This window comes from Crinia signifera, chromosome 1 (assembly GCF_055691185.1).
Source record: "Crinia signifera chromosome 1, ASM5569118v1, whole genome shotgun sequence".
NCBI classification, from domain to species: Eukaryota; Metazoa; Chordata; class Amphibia; order Anura; family Myobatrachidae; genus Crinia; species Crinia signifera.
In genome coordinates this window covers 107,523,800-107,539,615 of record NC_139217.1, presented here as the reverse complement: position 1 = coordinate 107,539,615, position 15,816 = coordinate 107,523,800, and the positions used below count along the sequence as shown (strand labels likewise).

General features: G+C 43.2%; 1 protein-coding gene across 4 annotated transcripts in view; it reads left to right on the top strand.

Annotated features, from left to right (window-relative positions):
* Positions 1-15,816, top strand: part of ANAPC10 (anaphase promoting complex subunit 10) — a 102,779-nt gene that overhangs the window by 67,112 nt on the left and 19,851 nt on the right. The window lies entirely within an intron of this gene.

The following is a 15,816-nucleotide window of genomic DNA, read 5'->3' as shown; positions in this document are numbered from 1 at the left end:
GGTTTCACTAATAAAGGTGCTAAGGTGAAATATGTGCTAAAATTCGAGATACATTTAATTGTTATGTAAGTTATTCTGTGACTGAAACACAATTCAAGGTTTTAGTCCTGTTGGTACAGATACCCCCTTACCCTTGTTAAGATGTTTATGGAAAACAACCCTCTTTCTAGATTCTTAGGGGTCAATCCTATTAACCCTGATGTGCGCGGATGATTCACAGAGTGCGAATCATCGCTACACTAGGCGCACTTTATGACATGCCAAATTCGCTGGAAAGTGCTCACACCTCCATAGGGGTACAAGCAAATTTCAGATAATTCAGCCCTGCGAAGGGTGCGAGTTAGGGTTAATTCCAGCATGAAAATGGCACTTCAATGGCAACTCGCACCCTTCGGGGTTAACAGGATCGACCCCCATTCCTATTCCCATGTGCTTTGAGGAACCCTGCGGTACAGTATCAGAATTTTTTTCACGCCCTCCCTAGGCCAAAATTTTTTTGATGAGTGTTGATTAATATAAGAAAAGATTACTTTGTAGTCATTCTTAAAGTGACCAATGTAAGTGCTGCCAAGTTTCCAATTTGAGCACAAAGGTAACCCCCATGGGAGGTTTAGTGGGTCTTGTTCACAGTTGATTAAATATTAGCTTCAAGTATGTAAAGCTGAAGACTTGCTCCTCCGTGTAGGCAGGTGTGTATCCAGTGTGTGGCTATACAGATAAAGGGCAGACTTTGGGGTGTATTCAATGGTTTCTGCTAGCTGTGACAGCAAGCAGTGCAAAGCGAGGGGGAAACGGCATATGCGGCCACTAAACAGCGAGGCTCACAGCTAAATGCAGCAGGCTCCCAGCATTAGCCGCAAGCCTCGCTCTTTGGGGGAATCCTCTGCGTCCTCTGACAGCAAGGTTTTCCCTGTCGCGGGGCTTAAACGGCGAGGATCACTTGTTTTTGCCGATCCCCACCGTTTAACCCCCCTCGCTGGCCGCATTGAATACAGCCCTTTGTCTACAGAAGGTGGTCTAAGTAATATTTACTGGCTAAAATGAGAAGCTATGATACTGTAAGTATATAAGTAAGAAGTAAATGTAATACTTCCTTGTACATATTATCCTTTGCAAGTATTATTTAACTTTAATATTAAAATGTAATTTATACTTTTAGTGTATTAAGTATTAATGGAACATTATGTATTAATGGAAAGAGATGGTATTCTGCATTGTGCTTTATGACGGGCGTTCCTGAAACTATTTTATTATGACTTTGAAAAATGGAAAGAATTATAAAACACTACTTCACGAATCAAAACATTTTAAACAATGTTTTGGCAAAAATATAAAGGCATGCAGATACCTTTTTTTCATGGCTGTCCTTTATGGGCTTAGCGACAGCAGCTTTGTAATTGGGTAAGTACAGATATTTTATCTGAGCTGGTTTCCTGCCGAGATGGCAATAAAACCGTAATATAAATACCTTACAAACTAAAACTTGAGTGCCTTTTTTCATTTTAATCTTATTAGGCTATAGCGCATTGTACGGAGTTTGCTGGCAGCCAGGTTAGCAGAAGACTCTGTGTACGGAATGTTGGCACTTTGAGGCTTTAGACAGATTCTTGCACAGTAATTCATAGAGTAGAAATCTGTATTTTCTGGGTAGTCAGTGGATTGCATTGTGGGAGCCCAGACGTTTTCTTTGTCCAAGATCTATCAGCATTTTTATCGCAATGTACAGACATTACTGGAAAGGAGGATTTGCTAGATTATTTGTTAAGAATTTGGGCTGTGACTGATGGTAAATTATCCCTGATGTACAACCTGTTGTTTACCAGGTTCTCATTTATGCATAGTATGTTTAGGGCAGACCAGATGGGCAGAGTGATTCCTATCATTCTAGAGCCCTCATGTAATATGGACATACCATTCACCATCCTTTTTTACAGTACCAGGTACATGAAAACTAGACTATTGCAGCTCATCAGCAGTATATGTAAGAATTCAGACATTGGCAGGATACTGGCTGCTGCATAGGTGCCAAGCATCTGCATGTGACCAGATTCTAAAAAAACCTAAGCAAAACATAAATTGATTTTTTTTTTTCCATCTATAATTTTTATTATATTTTTCATGCAAAAGAAACATTGATCGGAAAGGAGGGAGGTGATAATGTACCAAACAAAAGTAGGAATGTCGGTACATTCCAGGCGGTACATGCTAGGAACTTAATACAAAATATAAACCATTTGAATGCAAAACAATAAGCAACCATGGAAGTCGTATTATCCAGGATACACATTGCGCACCCTGTGGATATCATGGTAAGGACATAAACCTCTACCATCACTCAAGCAAGTTCATTGAGACTAAATTACAATGGGTCGGACCTAGTCAAGTTTTGTATAAGGGCCGCTCCCTCACCCTCTGTAACATATTCATACCATGCCTACCATTTTGCGAGCGGAGATCCCATTAAGAAATGGAGCTGAACCTTGGAAATCACCTTCTGAATAGATGGGGGAAAGCTTTGTTTCCAGCATTGAGCCAAGGCCGCACGTGCTGCAATACAGATATGGCCCAATACATAGCGTTGATTCACTAACACTATTGGGGGATAGATATGTAAAAAGGACACTTGTGGGGATGGGGACAATAAAATTCCAAGCACTTTATAGATCAATGAAAAAACGGTACTTATGTAGTATCTGGGCTGCCGATTTCTAAATCGGGTCGGATCGGGAGATCGCATCGCATCGCATGCGACCATGCGATTCGATGCGATGCGATGCGATGACCCGATTTTTCCATAGGAATTCAATGGGAAAAATGGGTCCTTTTCATACCCCTACTATCCAAGTGGGCATGGAGTTGGATATAAACCTGTGGCGAGCGTAGCGAGCCACCGAGCCCGAAGCGTGGCGAGCGAAGCGAGCCCCGCGAGGGGACGAATACCGTCCCCTCGCGGGGCTCGCTTCGCTCGCCACGCTTCGGGCTCGGTGGCTCGCTACGCTCGCCCCAGGTTTATATCCAACTCCATGCCCACTTGGATAGTAGGGGTATGAAAAGGACCCATTTTTCCATAGGAATCATTTTAACATTGATTCCTATGGAAAAATCGGGTCATCGCATCCGATATCGGATGCGATGCGATGCGATGCGATATCGCATCGCATCGCATCTGATTGTATGCCTTAACTTAAGGCATACAATCAAAAAATCGGCAGCCCAGATACTACATAAGTACCGAAAAAACACCTGTCCAGTACTTTGAATCTTTGGACATGACCAAAACACATGATAAATATGTCCCACTTCCACGCAGTTCCTCCTACAGAACTGTGAACATGTGGGCCAAAATAGATTTAGTTTATCCAGGGTCAAATAAAGCCTATTTAACATGCATTTCGGAGTGTTTCAAGCATTTTGACAAAGTGAAAGAGGTAGTATAGATTAATTCCCACTGATGTTCAGAGAACTGAAGGCCTATATCTCTCTCCCAACGTTGCTGGGTGGAGGACTTAGGCAGATGGCACAGCTTGTTAAGGCGGTCATACCAGTAGGAGATGCTGCCCCTAGTTCCTTATTTACTCAATTCAGGCAGAAGAACAGTTGGCAAGGGACGCAATGTGACAAATGCACCTACCGCTTTCCTTGTCCAGTATGGTGCTTGCATATAGTGTAGGAACTTTGTTGGTTGGTAAAGCAAATTGCGTCTGCAGTTGTGAAAAGGGTAACAGGAGAACTCCCTCAAAAATATCTCCTAACATTGTCAGCCGCAAGGGGAATCATTTAGAGAGGCTAATATTGGGGATAAGAATATTTAACATTCTCAAAGGTGTGTTGAGTATGAGTGGTGGGAGTATGAGTAAAGGAATCTTTGTTTTAAAATTGTTTTAGACTTGGTAGCTTTGATGGCGGGTAAGAGCTGTAACACACTCGGTCGCATTGTCTGTGGAACCCACAGAAGGTCACTTGAGGATAATCCAGCACAACTATCTTGTTCAATTACAGCTGAACAGGCTGTTGGGGGGGGGGGGGGGGGGGAGAGAGATCATGAGCCCTATTCTGCAGCTGAGCCAGTACACAAGCCTCACGGTAACGGTCAAGGTCTGGAAGAGCTAGACCTCCCCTGCGTTGAGGTTGTGACATACGTGATTTTGCTAACCTCGGAGGAGGCTTCTTCCAGAAATAATAGTTACCAGGGCCTGGCATTTGACTAGGAAGTGGCGGGGAGTACGGGATTGTATGAAAAAAAGGTACATGAGTTTTGGGAGTCTAATCATTTTAAATGCCACCAGCCTCTACAGTATCTAACCAAGAAACAACATAGTTACATAGTAGGTAAGGCTGAAAAAAGACTTGCGTCCATCTAGTTCAACCTGGTATAGATATCCATTGCTGATTTGGTAGGTTCTGGTATTTTACAGACAAATTATATTTCTTATTTGTACCCATGGATGTTTTTCTCCAGTAAATGTTTGTCCAACTTTGCCTTGAACGCATTTAATGAGCCAGCCGTTACCACCTCTCTGGGAAGAGAGTTCCAGAGTTTGACTGTTCTGACCGTAAAGAAATTCTTTCTACTAGCTGAATGAAATCTTTTTTCTTCTAATCTATACTCATGCCCTCGTGTCCTAGATTCCTTTCTAGTAGAAAAGAGGGTGTGTGACAGTTCCTTATATTGGCCCTTGATATACTTGTACATGTTGAGCATGTCCCCCCTTAAACGTCTCTTTTCTAATGTAAATAGTCCCAAATTGCTTAATCTCTCACCGTAGCTTAAATTCTCCATTCCCCTAATAAGCTTTGTTGCTCGCCTTTGGACTTTTTCTAATTCTATGATGTCCTTTTTATAGTGTGGGGCCCAGAACTGCACTCCGTACTCGAGGTGAGGTCTCACCAATGCTTTATACAGTGGCATAATTACCCTTGAGTCCCTAGTTTCCATTCCCCTCTTAATACATGCCAGAATTTTGTTGGCCTTTTTTGTAGTTACATTACAATGGGCACTTCATCCCAGTTTGCTGTCTATTTGGACTCCTAGATCCTTTTCAAGTATGGAATTACCCAGTTACTCTCCACTAAGGTTATAACTTGCACACTGGTTGTGTCTCCCAAGGTGCATAACCTTACATTTATCTACATTGAACCTCATCTTCCATTTTTTTGCCCACTCATCTAGAATTGCAAGATCATTTTGAAGCATGGTGACATCTTCTGATGATTTGATGACTTTGCTAAGTTTTGTATCGTCCGCAAAGATGGATACATTGCTGAGTAACCCTATCCCAATATCGTTAATAAAAATGTTAAACAAAATGGGCCCCAAAACCGAACCCTGGGGCACTCCACTTAGTACCGGTATTATATCTGATACGGCACCATTCACAACCACTCTTTGTTCTCTATTACATAGCCAATTCCCTACCAATCCTAGGTTCTCCATTTTATTAATCTCTTGTGTGGGACAGTATCAAATGCTTTAGCGAAATCTAGGAAAATCACATCTACAGCATTTCCATTATCGAGGTTTTTGCTAACCTCTTCATAGTACCCTAGTAGATTAGTTTGGCATGAACGATATTTCACGAACCCATGTTGGTTAGTACTGAGTAGACGGTGATGATCTAAATATTCCTGGATACCTTCCCTTAAAAATCCTTCAAATAGTTTACCCACAATTGATGTTAAACTAACGGGTCTTCCTTTTTTTTTTTTTTTACATGTTAGCAATGATTTAGTAAGGGTGGAGAGATCATCAATCATTATAGGCCAGTTCTCCTCAAACATCAACCTAGAGGTGGGAGGGATATGAATACCTAAATATGGGGTGGAAGTAGTCCTCCAGGGAAATAGGGGTTTCAAAATGTTTATCAATGTGTCTGCTAAATTAATGGGCAGGGCACAAATTATGATTATTAAATATTCTAAAAACAATCAGTATTGTTTTAACCAAATGCAAATAAAAACGGATAGAGAATCTGCGCTTCAAAAAAAGGCCCTTATTCAGATCTGACCGCAGTACAAATTTGTTATCAAAATGGGCAAAACCATGTGCACTGCAGGTGGGGCAGATGTAACGTGCAGATAGATTTATATTCGGGTGGGGTGAGTTGAAACTGAAATATAATTGCAGTGTAAAAATAATGCAGCTAGTATTTACCCTGCACAGAAACAAAATAGCTCACACAAATTTAACTCTCTCTATACATGTTACATCTGCCCCACCTGCAGTGCACATAGTTTTGCCCATTTTAAGAATAAATTTGTACTGCGATTAGATCTGAATAAGGGCCAAAGGGTGCAGCTATAATCCAATGAATAGTCACCAACTAAATCCAAAAGACAATACCATATAACAAAAGATTAGATCTAGCATTCCCACTTTGGATATAAATGTCCGTATGATAGGTGCGATATTCCACAGTAATTGTTCCAACGTTGTAATCCGTGTAACTCAAACAAGGCTCAAACAAATTGCACTTTTCATTGAATAGAAAATTTGATAATGCATTAAAGGTATATCCTCAGGCTCCATGGTATGTATATCCTCCAATATTTCCACCGGCGTTCCACTAGTTAGAATGTTTCATATACCTCGGATAAAGCTAAAATGCTCCATATAGTATAAATACATTTTTATTCATAAAACATCACATCTAATTAAACTAAATTAATAACATGGGGCGTAGTACCATTTCTGGCTTTCTAATCAAGGCTATGGGTAAAGGTATCAGTCACAGTGTTCAGGAGGTCCCGTATCTCCACAAGTCCACTCACATTCGCCTCTGACACCCTGAGGAAGGCTTTTTATAAGCAGAAACGTGGATACGTGGTAGGTGCTGTGGAAATGAACTTTTAAACAAGAAGACAAATGTGAGTGGACTTGTGGACACCCGGGACCTCCTAATACCCCTTTCACACCAGAAATGCAGAGACAAACCCGGGAATTAAATTCCAGGGACAAGCAGGGACATTCCCGGGTTGGGCCCCATTCACACATGCTTTTGAAGCAGGGACAACCCGGGTCGCCACCTTTCACACTGAACCCGGGATGACCCTGCATTTCTATGAGAATAGCATTGAAAATGGCCTTTTTTAGGCTCACATTAGATTATTGATTATTAATAATTAAGACCCAAAGCATTTGTAGTGTTTCAGCCTTTGTTTACTTGTATAAAACAAATTAAAAGGCATATGAAAGCATCTTCCCCTCTAATGATTAATAGCTCTCTCACCTCCTCATTTGTCCAAGACATGGCACACATTGCAGGCTTTAAGGGGTTAAAATGAACTTCTGGGGTCTGTTGTGCCACAGAACATGCACACTGTCTCCCTGCACGCTGTATGCTGTCCCTGGGCGTGTCTGTGAGTGTCCACCACAACAGGAATTTGCCCTGCTAGCAAATCAGCACTAGCAGAGGCAACACGGGAAGCAGGGACCTGTCCCTGCACCTTTCACACCAGCCAGTAACCCTGGAAGGACCCTGGAGCACCAGAACTAGTCCCGGGTTGTTCCCGGACCCAACCCGGGAATTTAGGCTGGTGTGAAAGGGGTAGAACACTGTGTCTAACACCTTTATCCATAGCCTTGATTAGAAGGCCAGAAACGGTACTTTGCCCCTTGTTATTAATTTCTTGTAATTAGGTGTGATGTTTTGTGAATAAAAACTTATTTACACTATATGGAGCATTGTTGTTTAATACAATGCCCTTAAGAACAGTAGCTTTCCCTGTTTTTGTTCTGATTGTTACTGGCAGATGTTTTTTTTACTTGTCTGTTTTGCAACTTCATTAGTAATGTCCCAGCATCATGACTAGTGTTAGGGGTTGACCCACATTTTCTGACACATGGATCGACTGACAGACGCTGAAACACAGGCAGATGCTGAGAAGCTGACACAGACACAAGGCTGATTACATATAGGCGCTCATACACAGACAGCCACAGACATAATGACTCTCAGATGCTGACACGCACACAGATGCAAACCGCTTTGGGAGGGGCTACACACTGCTGCTGAGTGGAAACGGGTGGGCTATACAACGCAGCATCACTGCACACACTCTCATAGCATCCAAATCCATTTAATGCACACCATGTCATCTATCATCCCATCCTTAACATCTTCACAGGATCACTCAGCGAGGCCTGGACAGGGAGGCACTGCGAGCAGGCAACTGGTGGTTAAATTGGCAGCAGCAGTAGATTGCAACCTTACAGCCACCAGGTGAGGGGTGCAACAGGCCACCCCATTGTCGGCCACAGTGTTCAGGACTCAGGAGAGTGAAGGCAGTAGGCAGTCCAACATTCTTAAAAAAAAAAGTCGCCACACTTTGAGTATATACAGATAGATAGACAGATAAATATAGAGAGAATGGTGTGGACACAACATTAGTCAGCATCTGTTGAATATCCTTCAGTTAGTACCCTTATTTTGTAAGGAGCCTAGTTTTGTTGGCAAACGTGATACAATGCAACTAAATTATGGTGAAATATTTCTCAGAATTGTTTTAAATATTTTAATCTCTGTTGATTACTTATATATTCTGCATCGTAAACTGATTGGATTTACGCATGTACATGGAAAATAAAAAGCGACATTATTAGACCAGGTCAAAATTTGGATCCTCACATTGGTTGCCTATCCAGTGCCCTTCCTGTTAATTTTTCAGAAAAACATCAGTCAATTCATCCACTGTATTTTAGATAATATTCACACTATTTTAAAAATAATTTATCAATTGGTGTTCAAAATAGTTTGGGTCTGATCCAAAAAGTTTAAACAATTATGAGGTATTTAATTTCAATGAAGCATAGAAACCACAGCAGGAATAATGTACCATTTGTGAATGTTCACATTGTTTTGTTTTGTTTTGCCATTGACTGTGCATTTGTTTTTCTTCATCCGCTTCATTAAGCACTGTGTACACACTGCTGCAATTAGGCATGAAATCGCTGGCAAAATGGTCGCTCAGTGACCATATTGCCAGTGATTTAATGTGCAGTCAGCGATAAATGGCTGGGAGCGCGCTCCCGCGGCCAGCCCTTCATGGTCGCTGGTCGCAGGAGCTTGCTCCTCCGATTCTGCCTAAAAATTGCTGGTCGCTGGTGCACAAAGCACTGTGCACCAGAGACCAGCGATATCTACCCTCCAGCGCCGGCCGGGACCCGCCCACCCGTCCTGTCACAGCGTGACATTCCGGCCCGGGACCCGCCCACCTGCTCTGTCACAGCGTGACATGCCGGCCCGGGACCCGCCTACCCGCCCTGTCACAGCGTGACATGCCGGGCAGGCCCCGCCCACCCGCCCTGTCACAGCGTGACACACGCCCCCCCCCTGCTTCCTCCTCCGTCAATGCCAGCGCATACAGCACAGAAGCTGCTGCGCAAATCTCCCCCCCACTGTGCCAGCATCCACACCTCCTGCGCGCCCCACAGCCGCACTAGTCAGTGCATAGGCTGTCTTTAGAGGGCATTGGTGTTGGGCAGCATGATTATGTTCATGCTGCCCATCGATGGTGATTTGCACCATCGGTGGGCAGCATGAGCATTACCATGCTGCCCCACACCAATAGTATGTGACATGAAAAAAAATGAAGGGGGCATTGGTGTCGGGCAGCAAGATTATGTTCATGCTGCCCATCGATGGTGATTTGCACCATCGGTGGGCAGCATGAGCATTACCATGCTGCCCCACACCAATAGTATGTGACATGAAAAAAAATGAAGGGGGCATTGGTGTCGGGCAGCATGATTATGTTCATGCTGCCCATCGATGGTGATTTGCACCATCGGTGGGCAGCATGAGCATTACCATGCTGCCCCACACCAATAGTATGTGACATGAAAAAAAATGAAGGGGGCATTGGTGTCGGGCAGCATGATTATGTTCATGCTGCCCATCGATGGTGATTTGCACCATCGGTGGGCAGCATGAGCATTACCATGCTGCCCCACACCAATAGTATGTGGGCTCAATATAAATGAAGGGGGCATTGGTGTCGGGGTGGCAGGGGCCGCACGGCCGTCTTGTGCCCCCACACCCCTGGCAGGAGCGGGGCACTAGCGGCTGCTGCCGCTAGATTATCCTGCCCCTACAAAGATGACCCCTGCTACATCTGTATATACACCATATACACTTTTATTCCCTTCCAGAAGGACTTCCCACAACCCATGTCAATCATAAATGAATTTAAATAGAGGGTAAAAAAAATCTAGTCAAAATTGCTAGCAATTTTCAGGGGAAATTGCTGGTCCATCTGAAAAACTGGAAACTGAGCAATATATTGCTGAGAAATATATTGCGGAGATATATTGCAAGTACACTGAGCAATATATTACTCAGCAATATATTGCAAGCAATATATTGCTAGCAATATATCTCCCCCGTGTGTACACACCTTTAATGCTGTAACATTGTTAAAAGTTCCTTTCCACTGAATTCTACTAATGCTCCATTCTAATGCTGGGAAAAATACATGATCTTTATAAACAAGAATATTTGGGCTATATGCTGTACAGTCATTGCAACCTTTGTTGTAAATACCTGTGTTTATAGACCTTAAAGATGATCCTAAACTTGATTAAGGGCGGCGTAAATTCATTGTAAATTCATTGTATAGGTGTCAGCAGAAGATGTTAATGTCGACACGACATGTGCCTATAGGAGGTATTTCATGCCCTACCATCCACTAGGGCGTGGTGGGAGAATAAAATAATGTAGCGAGCCATGACAGGTGACGTGGTGCTACGTTTTAGTGTTAACGTTGACTGTGTTGACATTCCGCGAAAAAAAAAACCCATGTCGACTTTTTTTACCCATGTTGACCTAATGACCCTGTCGACCCTACCCATGTCGACTTAATGACCCATGTCGACCTAAAGTCATGTCGACCTAATGCTGTGACCTAATGATCCATACCCTAATATACAGATCTAGCAGATGTTTAGTGACTTGGCAAAAGTGCATTTACTAGATAATGTTATACAGTTCTGTGTGATGTTTTCTAACGGATGCTGGTCCCTGAGTCAGATATGTAATAAGGTCTCACCCATCTGTAACTAATAGTGAGTTTAAAGTAATGGGACACACAGACCAACAACAAACACCAAACCCTTTATATTTAGACATCAGAAGGCAAGGAGAGTCCAAGATTAAATGTCTTCATGGGGAAAAAAAAAAAGTTTTACACTACATTTTACACGCTGTATAACTGTAACCCTTTCTACAGACTGCTTTCTTTTTCACTTTTTCTGCATAAAACAGCATGCATATAGCTTTAATATATTTTGCTGTATCACTTTCCAATGCTCTCCTTGTGGCAGTCAAAATGGCAGTTACTGTACAAAGGGGTTTTTTTTTATTTTTTTTTGGGGGGGGTCTCTAGAAAATGGTTTTTGAATAGGTTTAAGGGGTTTAGTATGATTGACCAACAATCACTTGTCCGACACTATTATACAGACAGGATGTAAATGCCTACATGGAATTTGATGCTTCGGCTTCGACAGTGCCAGCTTAAAGGCACTGTCAAGTTGATTAATGAGATTCAGAACTTGTACCTAAGAAAAATGTTATTTTAATAAGTAAATTAAACAAAAAGGGTTTTTGCACCCTACCGGCACTAATACGGTAGTTACTCTATGTAGGAGGAGAGTACTTGCTAAATTTGTGCAAATGTATAGCAGCCTGTTGTCAGAGTACAGCCCAGCGGGTCTAATTCAGATGTGGATGTAATTAGGACAGTCATTTGGGGGGGGGGGGGGGGGGTCTGTAGGAACAGGTTTCCCAGATAGAAAAGAGGTTTGCCCCTGACTTCTAACAGGTGTGGTATGTTGGCCTGACAGTTGTGATTCTGACAGTCAGTATAACTCCAGTAAACATTGGAATCCTGACCACCAGTACTCAAACAGGGGGTGAGCACAACAAAGCCCCTTAAGAGCTCACAATAGGTTCTGTTCTTCCTCTATGGGGGTTGTGTACCCACACGATGAAGAATAGCCCCTGTCAGTCAGGAACCCGACGGTCAGGCATTTAAACAGTCAGGATTCCGATGTCTGTACTCTCACCGCTGGAATCCCGGTCAGGATGTAATCCGGCACCCCTTCTACTACCAGGGCCTCTTCTTATAACACCCAAGCTTGATGCAGGGATTGCTGAGCCTGACCTGACCATTCCCTTGCTCTATAGCCTGTCAGGTTGTGGCATACTTTGGTCCACAAGCCCTGTGCTTCCTGAAGCGCTTCCCTCAGCAAGATAACTTCATACTTCAGGCAGTACAAACTTTTTCATACTCATGACTCCTCCTCGGGTCAAGCATCCTTCATTCCAGGGGAACAGTGAGCAAGGAACCGAGGAGGAAGAATCCGTACTTGACCATCTGCGGGTTGAGGGTGGCAGATCACAGCTGTGTATATACAGGGGAAAGAGAAGGGAAAGGTACTCGTAGCCACAGCAGCAGTGCCACGTGCACTCCGGTTGCGTTTTGTCATATGCAGCTGTAGTTTACCTATAGGCCATCATGTCACTATACTTATGTACAGCCAGGAAGAGTGTGCTCCTGTGCTCTGTTACTGGGCTTACGTATAACCAGCATCACACTATGTTGTCTGATGCAGGTGTGCACCAGTGTATACGGAGGATTTTGAGAGCTTCACCCTCCCCATTTTGTGAGCCTTGGCTCGGATTAGTGACCCCATAACTAAACATGCAACAATCTACATCCTCACCGTAAAAAAAGGGTATGTGTTCTGAATTAGATTTACACCCCTGTTAAGACTACATTTTGACACTATGGCTATTAATGTTGATAGCACAAGGAGGAGGGGGAGCCCTGCCAATTTTGTCTTCCTGGGATTACCCTTACTGTCATATAATCGCACCATGTCCACCACGCTGTGCAACTAATGGCCCATACACAAAAGATGATCTGTTCAGTGAAAGATATTGTTAAACAATTTCCCCTGAACTTTCCAGTATCCTAGACAAACGATATTGTGCATGTAATGAAAGACAAACGGTCTAGTTAGTGTAGTAAAATGCAGCTTTTTTTGAACAACAGAGCCAAAATTCAGCTGCCTGTTAGATTTGACAGAAACCATTGTTAATTACCTGTGGGAGCACACATTGGACTTTATTCTGGTTGACTCACAAGACTGCGAATTTCGCAGCCTTGCGAGTATACCAGACTCCGCTCGCAGTACTGCCCCCCCCCCTCACATGCTACGATCCCCTGCGAATCCCCGCAAGGCTGCAAATGGCTGATTTGCATAATCATCCATTCGCAGCCAGGAAGAAATCATTCGATGGTCATCGACTATCCAATGATTTCTCCAGTGCTCGCAGATCAGAGATACCTCTATGGTGTCTCTGATCTCCGAGCACTCTGTGCTGGAAGCAGGTGATTACCATGGGAACACCTAGCCCAGCTGGACTGCTAGGTGTGAGCAGGACAGCGAAAATGTTGTTCGCCGTGCCTGCTCGCACCCTGTGTCCGCACATGCGCAGAAATGGGCCTGCACACACGCAAAACATTGGTCCCCCGTGGGAACCAACTAGAATAAGGGCCATTGTTCATTGCATACACACTAGATGATATCCTGAATGAAATTGTTTAATAGAGGCAAAACAAAGGCTACTGTTCAAAATATCTCCCAGTGTGTATACACCATAAGGCTAATTCCAGTCAGCAGTTACATTTATTCTTTTTACATTTTATTCCTATTCATTACAAGACGAAAAATGTATCAAATTCTTGCTATTCTCTTCTAGAAGGGTTTTAGCCCCATACACACTAGATGATATTATGAACAATATAGCTCATTAAGGGCTCAATACCGTTAACAATGCATACTCCCATCCCTTCTCCTGCAGGTTCAAGCTAAGGAGGTCCTCGTTGCAGACAGCAGCATGGCAGTCACTTCCCCTGCCGCCCCCCCACCGTCGCTCCCTATCGAGTCAGCAAGTATGCACTTGCTGATGCCGCAACCCCGAAAATATTGGCATTGTGTGTAGGGTGCTTAAGATAAATAAGTATAAACTGATTGGTTATTATTGGGAATATCTCCAGCTTTGTAAACCTTCAATTTAGTAAACATGTTTTTGCTACGCTATTTAGGGCAGGCGATTTTACCGGTGTCTAGATTGCCTTGGGTGGAGCCCATACACATGCAGCTATGTGTGCTAAGCAATTTTGAAAATTTTACTTAAGCATAATAAAAGTCAGACTAGTGGTTCAGCATGACGTAGATCACTGTCGCTCATTCTGCACACACACAGATGTGCAGTCATTAGATTTTAACTGCATGCACTGACTTAACTAGTGGGTGATAGTGACGTGTGGGACCGTGCATCGCCATGGCTTGGTGGCATACACTCAGTGATCTGTGCTTACTTTCTAAGTGATCTAGTCAGATCTCTTAGAAAAGAGCACTAAATCGCTCCGTGTATATGCCCCTTAAAGAATGCCTGTGAATAACAAAAACATAGGAAATCTTAACATTACAATAATTACAATAATAAAAATTAGAATATAATAATTTCACTTGATTACAAAAGAAAACATTTTAATATTTATAGATTGGGAGTTATTTTTTATTAAAAGTTCATTCTCTCTCTCTCTCTCTCTCTATGGGCAGTATTCAATGAGAAAAATTCTCCGTGTTTTATGGAGAATTTGTGCTTTGTTCGCCTTGGACGGAGCATTTTGCTCTCCAAAAGCGAGCAACCCTATTCAATGTGAAATATTCTCCGTCTTTCTAAGTGATTTTCTCCGTCTCTCTCCGTTTAGAAATTCTCCATCTTTTGATGGAGATCTGGACTGTGAACTTTTAAACTAAAAGGTTTTTTTTTTAATTTTGGTGTAAAAAAATCAGGTTTTTTTTTCTGTGAAGGGGCATGTTATTTTTATTCATGTGCTTATAGCACATGAATATATATTTAATTTAAAAACACACAGTGCAGCCAGCAGGGGGCCGGAGCGCTCGAGCCGCTCATTAGATATTCATATATTCACTGCACCCGATCGTTATTATGCATGATCGGGTGCAGTGAATACTGGGTCCCCCACTGGCTATAGGGGGGAGCAGCCTGTGCTGCCTGGGTCCAGGGGAGCCCACCTCCCCTCCACATTCCTCTGGAGCAGCCAGGGAGACTTTAATCTCTCTGGCTGCTTCCGTCCCCCGGCTCCCTGAAAGCTCCCTGCCGCGGACGCTCGTCCGCTGCAGGGGTTAAGACTCGCCGCGAGAGGCGGCGAGTCTTAACTACATTGAATAGTGGGAGCAGGAGGCTCTGGAACAGGGAGAATCTCCGCTAAAACACGGAGAGTGCATGGAGAGCGAAATAATACGCTCTCCATGCACGGAGAACTTTCTCATTGAATACTGCCCTATGATGGAAGATCCCATGTGCATCCTCTTGTTCTAATGCAAACTAGCCCTGGCTGTCTGTCTCATGGCTGAGGAGTTTGTGGTTGGAAAGTGTTGTTGCATGGCCCATATGTATTTTGCACAGAGCCGTCCTTTTCATGTGAGCAAAGAGAAATCAAAGCTAAATGAATGAGGAGCTTTGTTCTGCAAATGTATGCACACCTATCCAGTGCATATGAACCACATTTTTGTATATTAAATGCTGATCAGAGACTAGTGCATAGTGTTGTATATACACCGTCTTGAAGTTGCATTATATACGGCAAGCATAGTGCCAGTGAGAATGGGCTCTAAATCAACTTACTGGTCCTCTTTGACTGGAAACTAAGCAATATCTAAATTTATTAGTCTATTGCGGTTTGGTAATGCTTATTATGTAATGCGGATAATGTCTGATACTG